Genomic DNA, 14,829 nt, shown 5'->3' with positions numbered 1-14,829 from the left:
AATACCGCGCCTTTTCATCTCATCATCCACTTGTTTGAGCCATCTATTCCTTGGCCTGCCAATGCTGCGTGCACCGCCAAGCGGTCCGTGTTTATACACCTTTTTAGCGGGGTCATCATCGCTCATTCTTATGATATGGCCTAGCCAACGCAATCGCTGCATCTCGATACGTTTAACAATATTGATGTCGTTGTACAGCAGGTACAGCTCGTGGTTCATGCGACGTCGATATTCACCGTCAACGCAGATTGGTACGTAGATCTTTCGAAGAATTTTTCTCTCAAACACACCAAGCACTGCCATGTCTGCTTGCGCAAGTACCCAGGCTTCGGAGCCATACATCAGCACGGGTAGTATCAGTGTTTTGTAGAGCGTTATTTTTGTATGACGAGATGTGCCTTTGTTTTTAAACTGCTTACTTAAACCAAAGTAGCATCTGCTGGCCAATACAATTCTTCTTTTTATTTCACAACTGGTGTCGTTTGTTGTGTTTACGGAGGTGCCGAGGTAGACGAAGTCGTTTACTACCTCAATATTATAGGAACCAACTTCCACAGTCGGTCCGAGCTCAATGGACGCATTGCGCGTCGACACCATCAACTTGGTCTTTTCACCGTTTACCGCCAGACCGACTTTAGCAGATTCTCCTTCGACCTTCATAAACGTATCAGTTACTTCTTTTACTGATCGGCCTATGATGTCTATATCATCAGCATAAGCAAGTAACATGTGACTATTGGTGTAGATTGTGCCACTTCTTTTGACGTTTGCCTCTCGTATAACCTTTTCCAGCAGGATGTTAAAGAGATCACACGAAAGGCTGTCTCCTTGTCTGAAACCTCTTTTGGTACCAAAGGTGGTAGGTGTCGATCTGCATCTCTTGGGTCTTCTCCAGGATTTGCCGCAGGGTAAATATCTGGTCAATGGTGGACTTGCCAGGTCTAAAGCCGCATTGGTATGGTCCAATTATCTCGTTGACCATTGGTTTTAGTCGTTCGCACAATATCCCTGACACGATCTTGTAGGCAATAGGGAGTAGACTTATGCCCCTATAGTTAGAGCATACAGTCTTATCTCCCTTCTTGTGGACGGGGCACAGGATACTCAGGTTCCAATCGTCGGTTACTCGTTCTTCCTGCCAGATGGTGCTAACTAGCTGATGAATACACCTTATCAGCGTGTCGCCTCCGGTTTTGAACAGCTCGGCTGGTAAGCCATCGGCTCCTGCTGCCTTATTATTCTTCAGCCGATTTATTGCTGTCTTTACCTCATCTTGGCTGGGCGGTATACATTCAATACCATCTTCTGGGATTGGGACTGTGGTATCTTCGTCGTCTTCGCTGCTATTGGATACCAACAGTTTTGAAAAATGTTTTTTCCATATCCTGAGTACACTATCTGTATCAGTTACCAAATTACCTTGCTGGTCTCTACAGGAGGATGTACCTGTACCAAAGCCATCAGTTTGATGCTTGGCTCTTTGGTAGAATTTTCGGACTTAATTCTGGCTCCTGTACATCTCGAGTTTTTCACACTCCCGCTTTTCCATCTCTTTCTTTTTCCTGCGGAAAAGACGTTTCTCCTCTCTCCTTTTCTCCCTGTATCTCTCTCGTGCGCTACGAGTTGCTACGGATTGTAAAGTAGCCCTATATGCCGCATTTTTCTCTTCGGTAGCAGCACGACACTCCTGATCATACCATGGATTCCTTGGTGGAGGCCTCTGGTATCCAAGTATGGATTTTGCGGCTGTTTGCATGGAGTGGGCAATGCTTCGCCATTGCGCTGATATGTTATCGGGATGAGGAGTGCTTTGATTAAGCAATTGGGCTAGTTGAGTGGAATATGCTGTGGCTATCTGTTGTGATTGCAGCTTACCGATGTCTAACTTTCGTGTGTGTGTCTGTTCGTACTTTGTTTGCTACGTTTAACCGGGTGCGTACCTTTGCTGCAACAAGGTAGTGGTCCGAGTCTATGTTTGCTCCTCGGAACGAACGCACCTCCAACACGCTCGATGAATGTCTTCCATCTATCACAACATGATCAATTTGGTTTCTTGTTTTCTGATCTGGAGACAGCCAGGTGCCCTTATGAATATCGAGATGATTAAATCTGGTACTGCTAACTACCATGTTTTTTGCAGCTGCAAAGTCTATCAGCCTCATACCATTGTCAGATGTTTCACTGTGGAGGCTGAATTTCCCGACTGTTGGGCCAAAGATATTCTCCTTTCCAATTTTGGCATTAAAATCGCCTAGAATGATTTTAATGTCATGGGCAGGGCAACGGTCATATGTTTCTTCTAAGCGCTCGTAAAATATATCTTTGGTCTGTTCGTCCTTTTCTTCAGTTTGAGCATGAGCGCAAATAAAGCTGATGTTGAAGAATTTAGCTTTTATTCGAATTGCAGCAAGTCTTTCATTCACTGGGGAGAAGCTGGATACCAGATGTTTTAGTCTCCGACTAACTACGAATCCGCAACCAAACTCATGCTTTACGTCATGGCAGCTATAATACAGTGCGTCACCTTTAGGTGTTGTTGTGACGTCTTTCCCAATCCATCGTATTTCCTGTATGGCAGTAATATCGCCCTTGTACTTTTCAAGTACGTCTGCCAATGCGAAGACTGCACCTTCTCTATAAAGAGTGCGAACATTCCAGGTGCAGATTCGCAGATCATGGTCCTTAAAATGTTTGCGGGGTTCGTCAACTTTAGAGGGGGTTGTTTTTCTTTTCTTTCGTTTTTTCATAGTATGCTGTTTTTTTTAGGGGAGGGTTACTAGCCCGACGCCCAAACCCAAGTTTTTAACGTTCTTATGGGAGAACGCGCGGCACATGTTAGCTCACTACCTTTAACGGGTGTTAAAGGCAGTTACCCAGGTGACACCACGGGGAGGTCAGTGTCCACTTGAGATGAAAGAGGGACCAAGATAAATCCTGGGCTTTGCCATGTTAAAACCGGTCAGGACCGTTGCTTGGTATCATCGATGGATGAATAACCCCCTATATTTTATACGTCCAGACAGTGTTGATTGGATCTGCAGGTGGAATTACTAGGACCACTGTTTATGATATCTCCCAACAAACGCTATAAAATTTGCACTTAGATTCAGGTTATAGCAGAATCTTGGAATGTTTAGACAATGAGCACTGTTTGTAGTCCTTGTGGAAACTTCGTAAACATGTTCCAACCTCTAAGAAATTGTTATTTTATAAAAGTATCTGTCATAAATATCTAGGTTCACCATTCAACCGTCACCGCGGTATACACACACGCCTTGCATGCTGAATGTGGCAAAAATAGCCATCAGTGTAATTTTGACTGCATTTCCTGAAGGACTTCCATGAAGGACTTTTCTACAAGTGGTGTCTTAAGACACGCTGTTCGGACTCGGTAATAAAAAGTAGGTCCCATTGATGTAGTATGAATCAGAATACACTCATTGGTATGATAGAAGTCTCCTTGCCTCTTCTGGGATGTTTGAAGAACAATTATAAATTATATCGTCACCATAAATGCCAGAAGACGTAACCCACAAAACCAAAATTTTACAGGAGAAGCAAAAAACGTTATAAAATAAAAACTGTTTTATGGAATATTAATGTTATGAAGGCGAGTATATGGGATATTATCGATCATATACGAAGGGGAATTAGTAGTGAAACCAAAACCGCTGAAGTGTTTAGTTTTGAAAACCTCCATTATAACAACATCTGCAATATTATCCCATTTTCCACTGCCACTTCTTGAATAGCATCATTGTTTTTGAACGTAGAAGCTTGAAATTTTTCAAGAGGATGTATTTTAGCTTTATGTATCAGATTACGTCAAAAAAGCGATTTTCATGTCGGTTACATCTTCGGGCATTTATGGTGACGATATACTCCCTGTAGACGTTCCTTACACTCTACATATGTATTCATACATATAAGCCCCTTTGGTCTTCTATAAGAATGCCGTTTGGGTTAATATATGTAGACTTTGTGGACTACCATAACAAGGCCGTTTGGTCTACCATGACTAGACCTTTTTGACTTCCATAAGAAAAGATCTTGGGCAACTATAAGCAGGCCATTTGGGCTTCTATGAGAAGACCTTTTCCTCAATTAGAAGAAGAGCTCTTAGTCTTTTATAAAAAAACCTTCTGGGTTACCATAAGAAAACCTTTGGGCTATCATCAAGAGACTTCTTGGTCAGCTATAAGAATACCTTTTGGGCTTCTGTAACAAGACCATTTGGGCTTTTATGAGAAGACCTTTCCTCTGCTATAAGAGACCTGTTGGTCTACCTTTTGAGATGCTATACGAAGAATGTTTCGGCTACTATAAGAAGGCTTTTTGGGCTAATAAAAGAACACCGTTTGGTCTACTATAACCAGACCTTTTGGTCTTCCATAAGAAAACCTTAAAGGCGTCATTAAGAAAACCTTTTGGATTTCTAAAAGAAAACTTTTAGTCTTCCATAAGAATACGATTTGCTTGTCTAAGGGCCATTATTACATGTGTTCTTTTACTATCTGATGGATTTGAAAATGCAAAATAAACTAATTTGGAGGCATTAAAAATATAATTTTCACATTGAAAGTTAATGAGAAGAAGCTCCTCCTTGAAATTCAATCATCACTTTTAACTTTAAGTTAACCGGAACGCTATAAATCTGTTCGGTAAATCGAAACTATAACAAAAGAAGACTTATAATAATGGGGGTAAGCCTTTTTCCTAATCTACGAAACATAGGTTAACATCGTTTTGTGCATTTCTTGATTTTTGTTGTGGAACCTCTATAGAGAATAAGGTTTCTTTCTTATGTAGCCATGCCTTCTTTACACCCATATTGCGAGAGTCTCATAAATTCTTTGTGTTTTGTATAAATTTCGAAATATTTTAGATCATTAACTTATTGTAGCAAAGGTACGTGCCCGATTAAATGTTGCAAATAAGGTAAGAACAGACACAACACGGAAGTTGAACTTCGGTAAGCTTCAATAACAACAAATAACCACAGCATATTCCACACTTCCGGTAACATATCAGAACAGTGCAAATATTGTCCACTCCATGCAAACAGCCACAAAATCTATACTTATATACCAGAGACTTCTATCATGGAACTAATGGTATGACCAATTATGTCATGATGCTACCGAAGAGAAGAATTCGGCAAAAGGGCTATTCTGCAATCAGTAACTTCACGTAGCGCACGAGAGAGGTATTGGAAGAAAAGATTAGAAAAGAAACTATCGAAAAAGAGAGAAATGAAAAAGCGGAAGTGTGAAAAAATCAAGGCAGCATGAAGTCAGAAAAATCTATAAAGAGTGAAACATCAAACTGATAGCTTTGGTACAGACAAATTCTTCTGTAGCGACAAGCAAGGTAATCTGCTAACAGATACAGATAGTGTGCTCAGGGTATGGAAAGAGCATTTTTCCAAACTGTTGGTATCCAATAGTGGCAAAGTCGACGAAGATACCCTAGATCAAATCCCAGAAGATGGTATTGAATGTATACCACCCGGCCAAGATGAGGTAAAAACAGCAATAAACCGGCTGAAGAATAATAAGGCAGCAGGAGCTGATGGCCAGCCGAGCTGTTTAAAACCGGAGGCGACACGCTGATAAGGTGTATTCATCAGCTAGTTAGCTCCATCTGGCAGGAAGAACGCGTACCCGACGATTGGAACCTGATCATTCTGTGTCCCGCCCATAAGAAAGGAGATATGACTTTATGCTCCAACTATAGGGGCATAAGTATTCTCCCTATCGCCTACAAGATAGTGTCAGGGATATTGTGTGAACGACTAAAGCCCATGGTCATCGAAATAGTTGGACCTTACCAATGCGGCTTTAGACCTGGCAAGTCCACCATCGACCAGATATTTACCCTGTGGCAAATCCTGAAGAAGACCCAAGAGATGCAGATCGACACCTACCACCTCTTTGTCGACAGCCCGCTACGTTCAAAGGTACTCCATGGATGAATCTGGTACCCCCGCAAAGCTCATTCGGCTTTGTAAAATGACTCTAACTGACACAAGATCTTCAGTTAAAATGGGAAAGAACCTCTCTGAAGAGTTTGGTACCAAAAGAGGTTTCAGGCAATGAAACAGCCTTTCGCCTGATCTATTCAACGTCCTACTAGAAAAGGTTATACGAGAGGCAAACGTCAAAAGAAGTGGCACAATCTACACCAATAGCCACATGTTACTTGCTTATGCTGATGATATAGACATCATGGGACGATCAGTAAAAGAAGTAACCGATACCTTTATGAAGGTCGACGGAGAATCTGCTAAAGTGGGTCTGGCGGTAAACGGCGAGAAGACCAAGCTGATGGTGTCGACGCGCAATGCGTCCATTGAAATCGGACCAACTGTTGAAGTTGGTTCCTTTAATTTTGAGGTAGTAAAAGACTTCGTATACCCCGGCACCGCCGTAAACACAACAAAGGACATCAGTTGTGAAATAAAAAAAGAATTGTATTGGCCAACAGATGCTACTTTGGCTTAAGTTAGCACTTTATAAACAAAGCCACAACTCTTCAAACAAAAGCCCGATGTCGACGAGTTATGATAGTGGCAGATTTAGCAAAGCAGCGGCCCGATGATGACGAGTCCTGTTGGCAGCGGCTTTTATACAACGACGAATGGTGATGTTGGCAGCATTGACACAGTAGCGGTCCGATGAGTATAACGACGAATGGTGATGGTGACAGTTTTGACACCACAGCTGCTCGATGCAACGCAGCCCGAAGAATAGAGTGTATTGCTACAGCTCTCACTTGGCCCAGTGGTCAGTCGGCGTCAACGCAGGCCGAAGAATAGAGTCTATTGCTACAACTCTCACTGGGCCCTGGGCCCGGTCTAGTAACCACAACGAGTAAAGGCCTATTGTTCAGCTTACTAATGCTCAGACCAACCGAAGTTGCTCATCTTTTCTTCTTCCCAATCACACTTAACTGAACAGCCCTCAGCATAGGGATACGTAAAACCGATTTCGGTTAATCGATTAATCGCTTATTACCCGTAAAATCTCTAATAATCGTAGTCGACTATTGACTGTGCGAAAACCGTATAACCTACAATCAGGTGTTGATGCTGACGATATTCTCTAGGTGGATTGTTCGACCGTTAATATTCAAATTAGTTACAAGTAATATTAAAAATGTAACCAAAAACGAATACCGTGACTTGTGGTCGTTACATAAGTAATGTCCAATCTCTACTTTTGTATGCCTTTGGGAAATACAACGACATATCGCTTATTTACTCAACGAGTGACACATCTCAAAAAATCCAGTTTCGAGATTGAAACTTTACTTCCCAACTTGAAATGATTATTACACATAAACGAAAATAACTAATTTGAACATATTTTGCAAACAGCTAGCCAGACATCACTTAAAAAAATACTATGAAACAAAAAAAAATGTTCTTTCTTGTTTCCTGATGAGTGACCTTTTGCCTATTAAAATGACTAAAGTAAAGTTTATTCCATTTAAATATTGAAAAAGGACCCGCACAAACCACTTTTAATGTTTATGATATATGAAATAATTTTATATACATATAATATAAATGATATATATGTAATGATATGAGGATAAAACAAACGGTTATGTCATTTTGGTTAAGTCGTGTGCCCATATACCTTGATTTGAGATAAATATCGGCTTACAGTGACTTCAAAAAATTTTCAAAATACTGAAAAATAAAAACTTCAAAAGCTTTTTGTGTGGAGGCTTTTTGTATCGAATCACTTTATATCATACAGGGATACGAGGTTGTAAAAAAATCATAACCCTAATGTGAATATATGGACCTGAAATAATTTTGTTTTTTCTCAAACTAATCTCATCTACATTGTGTAACAAATATGACAGTGGCATTGAATGGTACAGGAGGATGGTGCCTGTACGAAATCCATCAGTTTGATGTTTCACTTTAGATACAATATTCCGATTTCATTCTGATGTCAGAACATTTCGATTTGCTCGTTTTTCCATATTTATGTATTTCCTCATTTCATCATCATTTTCCCTCTCTCCATTTCTCCCGTGAGCTACGCATTGCTACTGGTTGCAGAATAGCCTTATATGCCGCATTCTTCACTTCGTTAGCGGCACGACACTACTGGTAATATCATGGGTTCCTTGGTGAAGGCATCTGGTATTCAACTTATATCAGTGTAATCAAAATGTCAAAACAATCCTCGAACAGCCCTTAAACTGCACTTTAACGAAAATGAGGTGGATATACCGGAAGGAGTTTGGAAGAAATTGTACCACATACAAAATTTGACATAAATTCGTTACTTCCTTTGAGAGTTATCGCGCGAGCCAAACAGATGGAAACACATTTTTATAACCTCAGCCTTTAGGCTAACGAGGGTATATACACTTTGATGCGACCAAGAATGTGCCTCATCTATCAGGCATAGATAAGGTTCCAATATGGAATCTATCGGGTCACACCTTCAGGTACCTCCCACTCAAAATTTCGGAAAAGTTTACTTTAAGACCTTTACTGCCCCCATTGCGACGGTATACGTTTATTAGTGTCGAGTACATACTTCCTGGGAAAATAGCAAGAAAGCTGTAATAAACACCATGGCACGATAACTCGAAAGGATTTGGTCCAAAATTTGGCATTCGCAATATTTTGTCCAAACTAGTTTAAGATCGAAGATGGGCCATATCGGTCCACCTCTTTGGATACCTTCCCTCAAGAGTGCAAAAAAAATTACTAAAATGCTGAGCACGATCATTTTGAACGCAGCAGCCGATTTGGACCAAACTTTGGATCTTCGTGCTTAAAAGTAACAAATATTTTTTCTTCTTTCATTTACCACTTACTTTTGGTAGAGACCACCCAAAACGGCAACTCTAAAAGGAAGCTAAAAGTGGGTGCGCGTTGGGTGTGTGTGTACGAGCGAGTTTGCATTTGGAGTCTCCCCACACACCACAGCGACTACCACGTTTGCCTTTGCTTCCTTTTTATTGTCGGGCTGTTGTTGTTGTTGTGTTTATTATTTGGTTAGGCCAAAAGAATAAAGGCGGCTGCAGACATAAAACTCCTTTACACGCTCGCCCACACTTATATACAGACATTGGGAACTTTCAAATGGAAATATGTTTGTGTGTATGTATATACCGTACTTAGTCGTAGTGACTACAATACTCTTTTTTTAGCTTGATAGTAACGGCAAATACCAGGGTACTTGTCGCATATATGTGCGTGCCTTTAAGTTGTACTGTTTGCATGTCGCGGTTATGTTTTTTTCTGTTTCTTTCTCTGGGAGAGAAGAGCCAGCATAACAAGGGGAGGTTTGTTGAGGGGGGATTTGGTGGGGGTGTTGGGGATGTTTTAATGATGATGGGGTGGTGACATGCTTTTCAAAGTAATGGAGCCTGGTGTAGACATTTCAAATTGATGTAAACCAACAAAAGAGAAACGAAAAAAAATAATACAAAGAAATAGTAATAAAAAATATTACAAAAAAATAGTTTACTTACCTTTTGTTTTAAAGAAATTGGACAGACAGACGGACCACAAATATCTTGGGGCGTAACTATTGTTGACTACGAGAAACTACTTAGAAAACCATGGCAAATAATTGACCAAAGAAAACATTTTTTTTTCAATAGGAAAAACCCATTCTTTTGGCGAAAGAACACGAACTTATGACACGGCTTGGAATTTTTTCTACTTTTTTTCTTCCTTTGTTTTTTTCTTCTTGTTATTTTTTTCTACTTTTTATTTCTTTGGTGGCAATCACTTAACTTTTTTATGTTTCGTTTTTTTTTCTTTCTTTTTTTGGTTTTCTTTTAAAAATAGTTGGCAAAAGAATTAAGTATAGCTATGTAATATTTCTTAATTTCTTTTACATACACACACACTCACGAATACATATTCTCATGGACGACACTGGAGAATAAAATTCACAAATGATTTAATGACTGACAGACAGACTGACTGACTTGGTTATTTGGTTGGTTGATTACACCATGGACTAACAATTGTTTCGCAATACAATTTATGTATTTTATTACAACACTAGACTAGATTCTTGCTTTTCTTTTTGTTTTTTAGTTGTTGTTGCTGCCTTTGTATGGCTAAAATAGAAGCAAAGGAACTTCCGACCAGACACGTCAAATTTTGTTTAACAGAACACGACGACGTATTTGCACGACAACGACCAAAAGGAAACTACCATCAACAGAAATTGTCACAAACACACGGGGTAAAACAAGAATGACAGCACAGACACGAACAACACGAGCCCCAATTTGACAGTAGTCCAATCAACAAGAGAGAGAGAAAGAGTTCATATTCTCAACATCCGTCTTCCGTTATTGCAATGAAATAGCAGCCATTATGTGAGAGAGAGAACAAGTGTCACCATAGAAATGTGCTCTATTTTCAGTGAGAGCAAATAATTATATCACTGAAGCTTTGTGCTCTTTGTTATTTTTCTACTCCCGCGGTTGTTGTTGTAGTTGTTGCCACACATTTCGTGTATATTTCGTTAAAAGCCGTCACTGGTTTTCATTACCAACTAAAGGAATGTGTAATGTTATATTGTTCTTGTTGTTGTTGTTGTTGGTTTTCAGTAAAGTGTTTTAGGCTATTCTGCTTGTGCTTGCTTTTTGTTCTGTTGCTCGCTCTCCTTTACTTTTTGTACACTCAGCTGTGTGGGGCCGCAGACTTCAAACAGCCTTTCTTTATACTAATTATTGTTGGCTTTGTTTTGGTTATATTTTCCTTAAAATTCACAATAACACAACTTGATGATGATAGTAGTGGTGTTGGTGGTGGTGTTGAGAGTAAAGAAAATCGATTTTCCAAAAAGAAAGTGGTAATGGGGCAGTGGCTTTTATTAACAATTTTGTTTTAAGATTTCTTTGCTGCTTTTCTTAATTATTTTCTTTAATTTATTTATTGCAAATATTTACATTTTTTAGGACGGTTGTATTTTTTGTAATATTAATAAAATTATTATATGTAACTTCTTTTTTTTTAACTTTTATATAATTTGTTTCTCACTACAAATGAAAATGCTTTCAGTTTGTTGCACTACTACGTGTTTTGTTTTCTTATGTTATGGCACGACCGACCGAACACGTCGTAAACTTAGCAATACACTGACTGACTATCTCATTGTGGCCAAGCCATCATTGTAATCCTTTAACGCAACATATTACGCTGAAGCTCGAACACAAGAGCTTTTAGTTTTTTTCTTTTTGGGTTCATTCTTTCTCTTTTTCTTAGTGTGTAGAGTTTTTATTGTTGCTTTTGTATCTTGGCTCTTTAACAAAACGAAGGAGTTCAAAGCGATTTTTTTTTCTTTATAACGCCGTTTCAAAAGTATGTACTTGACAATGACATCTTTTTGTTTGAAGTCCCCCTTTTTATTGCAATTTATGGGAGACAATGGGAATTTAAATGAAATCAACTGGTAGAACAGTGATTCAAGAGAGTTGCTATTGTTGCGTATACGTTGTTCTAATGCAATGAAATGTTAATCATACGTCTTAAAGAAAACATTCTCGGCGACTATAAGAAGACCATTCTTTTGGACATCAATATGAGAACAACTTTTGGTGTACTATAAGAACAAATTTCGGCTAAAATTGGAACAACTTTTGGGCTACTCAAAGAACAACTTTTGGGCTACTCTATGGAGAACTTTTGGGCTACTACTAGAATAATTTTTGGGCTGTCATTACACCAACTTTTGGGCTACTCTAAGAACAACTTTTGGGATAATTTTAGAACAAATTTTGTGCTACTATAAGAAGTCTTATTTGAACAACTTTTGGGCTACTATTAGCACAAATTTGTGCTACTATGAAAACAACTTTTGCACTATTATCAGAACTACTTTTGGGCCATAATAAGAACAACTTTTAGGCTACTATAAGAACAACTTTTGGGGTCTAATAATAGCCCAAAAGTTGTTCAAATTTGGGCTACTATGAAAACTACTTTGGGACTATTATCAGAACTACTTTTGGGCCACAATAAGAACAAATTTTGGGCTACTATTAGAGCCACGTTTGGTCTACTATTAAAACAACTTGTGGTCTACTATAAGGAGAACAATTTTGGTCTACTATAAGGACAACTTTTGGGCTACTATTAGCACAAATTTGGGCTACTATGAAAACTACTTTTGGACTATTATCAGAACTACTTTTGGGCCACAATAAGAACAACTTTTGGTCGACTGTTAGAACAACTTTTGGGCTACTATTAGAACAAATTTTGGGCTACTCTAAGAACAACTTTTGGGCTACTATTAGCACAAGTTTGGGCTACTATGAAAACAACTTTTGGACTATTATCAGAACTATTTTTGGGCACAATAAGAACAACTTTTGGGCTTCTATAAGAATAACTTTTGAGTTACAATAAGAACAACTTTTGGGCCACAATAAGAACAACTTTTGGTCTAAAAGACTTATTACAACAAATTTTGGGCTACTCTAAGAACAACTTTTGGGCTACTACTCGTATTAGCACAAGTTTGGGCTACTATGAAAACAACTTTTGGACTATTATCAGAACTACTTTTGGGCCACAATAAGAACAACTTTTGGGCTTCTATAAGAATAACTTTTGGGTTACAATAAGAACAACTTTTGGGCCACAATAACAACAACTTTTGGGCTACTTATTAGCACAAATTTGAGCTACTATGAAAACTACTTTTGGACTATTATCAGAACTACTTTTGGGCTTCTCTAAGAACAATTTTTGGGCTACTATTAGCACAAATTTGGAATATTATCAGAATTACTTTTGGGCCACAATAAGAATTACTGTTGGGCTACTATTAGAACAACTTTTGGGCTACTATTGGAACAGCTTTTGGGCTACTATAAGAGGACTTATTAGAACAACTTTTGGGCTTCTCTAAGAACAACTTCTGGGCTACAACTAGAACCGCGTTTGGTCTGCTATTAAAACCACTTTTTTCCTACCATGAGAACAACTTTTTGGCTACTATAAGAACAACGTTTGGAAGACTTATTACGATTCTACAAGAACAACTTTGTGCTACTATTAAAACAACTTTCGGCTACTACAAGAACAACATTTGTGCTACTACTAGAACAGCATTTAAGCTACTACAAGAACAATTTTGGGCTACTATGGGAACAACATTTGAGATCCACGAAGAAGACCTTTTTAGCTACTATTAGAGAGAACAACTTTAGGTTTACTAAACGAACAACATTTTTGCTACTATAAGACGATTTTTTTGGGCTTCCTTTATAAGAAGACCTTTTAAGATACTATAAAGAGACGTTTTGGACTACTGCTAGATGGCGTACAGAAATAAGGCCCCATGAAATAACACCCCAAACGGAAATGAAAATGGACCCCAATTGTTGGGGTGTTTTTCAATTTGAAAAATGGCCCTACTACAAAAAGGCCCCAAACTAGGAAATTTAGCCCCAAAAAATATTACATTTATGCCCCAAAATGTCGTTGTCAGCCTTTAGGCTAGAAAGGGTACTAGTATATACACTTTCATACGGGCAAAATATGCCTCATCCAAATAATGGTTTTATACCCCAAGTATGTTTGGACGAAATGTGTTTCAGACAATTTGGAGTCGATTTAGCAATGTCCGTCTGTCTGTCTGGCTGGCTGGTGGGCATGATAACTCTCAAAAGGATGAGCCGATTTGGTCCAAAATTTGGCTTTCGTAATATTTTGTCCAAACTTAGTATAAGTTCGAAGATGGGTTATATCGGTCCACTCCTTCCGGTACCTCCCCCACAAAAGTTCGAAAATGTTCGGAAATTTTGTACGTACGATAACTCTTGAAGGGATTAACCGATTTGGTCCATAATTTGCAAATCGTGAAATGTCTACCAGACTAAGATGAGTTTCCAATATGAACTCAATCGGTCCACTCCTTCGGGTACCTCCCACACAAAATTTGGGATAAGTTCAGTTTAGGACCTGCTCTCGAATCGCTTTGATTTTTATTTTAGCAACTTGTATTCACTACCCCCTATACGACGGTACAAGTTTCATCAGGGGCAAGTCCACACTTCCTGAGAAAATAGCCTGAAACCACGCGAAAAACCCCTATGACACCGTATGTAATAGTTTGAGCGCAAATAACTCTCGAACGGATCTGCGAAAACCAAAATTTAGTTTTCGTAATATTTTGTACAAACATAGTTTAAGTTCGAAGATTATCCAAATGGGTCCATTCCTTCAGGTACCTCCCCCACAAAAGTTTAAAAATATTCGGAAAAACTGTGCGCACGATAACTTTTGAATTGAGTGAACGATTTTGTCCATACTTTACACATCTTAATACAAATTTCGGATAGGTTCACTTTAAGACCTGCTCTCGAGACACTTTGATTTCTGTTGAAGCAACTTGCATTCGCTACCTCAATTATGACGATAAATGTTTTTTCAGGGAAAAGTCCGTAAAAAACCCTAATGTAGTCGTTGGAGAGCACGAGAACTTCTTTTTCCCCTTAGGGTACCTCCCCCACAAAAGTTCAACATTCGTGTCGATATGCAGTTTAGGGCCTCTTCGAAGATGCTTTGGAAATGAATGCCGATGCTGTTCATTGTGGTCCTGCTGTTTACAGTCATATTATGTTTTCCGTGGACAAGTCCATGCTTCCTGGCATACTGGTCTAAAAGTTATAAGATGACCCACTGAAATGACTAGTGTGCCCAATATATATCAATCGTCTATTCCTTTAAGTAGCCCCTCCGCAAAACTTTAATCCTAATCCAAATTATCGTCGGCAAGTTCAAAGGTACAAAATGGGCACAAAATTCTGAAAGACCCGAAA

General features: G+C 38.9%; 1 protein-coding gene across 2 annotated transcripts in view; it reads right to left on the bottom strand.

The window, feature by feature from the left end:
* Positions 1-11,322, bottom strand: part of Tusp (WD40 superfamily protein Tusp) — a 134,735-nt gene extending 123,413 nt beyond the window's left edge. Inside the window, exons 1-2 of one of the 2 annotated variants that reach the window (XM_073962071.1) lie at positions 10,948-11,142; positions 9,508-9,919 (exon numbers count right to left, since the gene is read on the bottom strand). The gene's annotated coding sequence lies outside the window, so the exon portion shown is untranslated. Of the gene's footprint in view, positions 1-9,507 lie in introns of both variants that reach the window. The other variant, XM_073962070.1, reaches the window with a different exon arrangement.
* Between the last annotated feature and the right edge of the window lie 3,507 nt (positions 11,323-14,829).

The sequence above is a fragment of the Musca autumnalis genome, unplaced genomic scaffold (assembly GCF_047663935.1).
Source record: "Musca autumnalis isolate F117 unplaced genomic scaffold, ASM4766393v1 scaffold_1, whole genome shotgun sequence".
NCBI lineage: Eukaryota > Metazoa > Arthropoda > Insecta > Diptera > Muscidae > Musca > Musca autumnalis.
The sequence above is the reverse complement of the archived record's forward strand: the minus strand, read 5'-3'. Positions and strand labels throughout refer to the sequence as shown.